Raw genomic sequence first — 1,853 nt, 5'->3', positions numbered from 1 at the left:
TTACGTCACGCGACTCACAGCACTTTTGGGTCAATGGTGCTTGTGTCAAAATGAAAGCATGAGTTTCAAAATAAGAATTCATATGTATAAGTGAAGGTGGCACAGTGAACGACGAGTGTTCACATCTGCCTCACAGTTCTGAGGACCCGGGTTCAAATCCGACCTCAACTATTTGCATGTTCTCCCCGTGCTTGCGTGGGTTTTCTCCCGGTACTCCGGTTACCTCCCACGTCCCAAAAACATGAAGACTCTAAATTGTCCGTAGGTGTGAATGTGTGCGTGAATGGTTGTTTGTTTATACAACCCCAATTCCAATGAAGTTGGGACATTGTGTTAAACATAAATAAAAACAGAATGCAATGATTTGCAAATCATGTTCAACCTATATTTAATCAAATACACCACAAAGACAAGGTGTTTCGTGTTCATACTGAGAAACTTTATTGTTTTTAGTAAACAATCATTAACTTGGAATTTTATGGCTGCAACACGTTCCAAAAAAGCTGGGACAGGTGACAAAAAAGACTGAGAAAGTTGAGGAATGCTCATCAAACACCTGTTTGGAACATCCCACAGGTGAACAGACTAATTGGGAATAGGTGGGTGCCATGATTGGGTCGGAAGTGAGCAAAATTGAACTGTTTGGATGCCGTAATGCACACCACCTTTGGAGGAGAAATGGCACTGCACATCACCCTAAAAACACCATACTAACAGTGAGGTTCGGAGGTAGGAACATGATGGTGTGGGGCTGCTTCATAGCAAATGGTACTGGTAAACCACATTATTGAAGGAAGGAAGAATGGGAAAACGTACTGAGACATTCTTGACAAAAATCTGCTCGCATGTACGAGGATGAAAATGAAACGAGGGTGGACATTTCAGCAGGATAATGATCAAAAACATACTGCCAAGGGAACTCTCAATTGGTTTATAAAAAAAAAAAAAAAGTTGCTAGCAGCCAATCACCTGACTTGAATCCAATCGAAAATCTATGGAAATCACTGAAACTCAAGGTCCATAAAAGAAGCCCGTAGAACCTTCAAGATTTGACGACTACTTGTGTGGAGGAATGGGCCAAAGTCACACCAGAGCAATGCATGCGACTAGTTTCTCCATACAGGAGCCGTCTTGAAGCTGTCATTGCAAACAAAGGCTTTTGTACAAAGTATTAAATAAATACCAGTTGGCGTGTTCAATACTTTTTCCTTGTGTCATTTCACATTATTTCACAACTTAATTCCTGATCGTATCTGTTCTAGTTTCTTTGTATGTATGGATTACTTGGGTTATTCCCAAAATATGATGAAATTTTTATGGCAATATCACCTATGGAAATATATTTAGTGGGGTTTGACTGGCGTTGTCAGGGATTAATATCGTCGTAGTAAATGATAGTATGTGTTGTTACGCAATCTGGTACATAGACTCCAGCACGCCCGCGACCCTAGTGAGGAGAAGCGGTGAAGAAAATGGATGGATATATATATATATATACTATAAGTAATAATCACCAAATTTTAAAAATAAAAAATGAGACATTGTTTTGCAGATAACGTTAAGCACTGGAGCTGTTTTTATTTTATTTTGGGAATTTATGTAAATTTTTGTATGCGGTTTTGAGAGCATATAAATTTGACTTCTTCCCACTCCTTTTTGAATGTGCATTTTCTTTTTCATTATACTTAGGCTATTGTCCACCCACCCCCATTATTATTTTTTACATCATTTGTTGAATTGGTATTATTTGATTCATTTTTCATTTGAATAGAAATTGTACATCGAAATAAACAGAGACTAACTAAGTAAGTAAGTAAGACGGTCGGGAGTTGTTCATAGGCCAGCGTTTGTGG

This window comes from Phyllopteryx taeniolatus, chromosome 10 (assembly GCF_024500385.1).
Source record: "Phyllopteryx taeniolatus isolate TA_2022b chromosome 10, UOR_Ptae_1.2, whole genome shotgun sequence".
NCBI classification, from domain to species: domain Eukaryota; kingdom Metazoa; phylum Chordata; class Actinopteri; order Syngnathiformes; family Syngnathidae; genus Phyllopteryx; species Phyllopteryx taeniolatus.
This window is presented reverse-complemented; position numbering follows the sequence as displayed.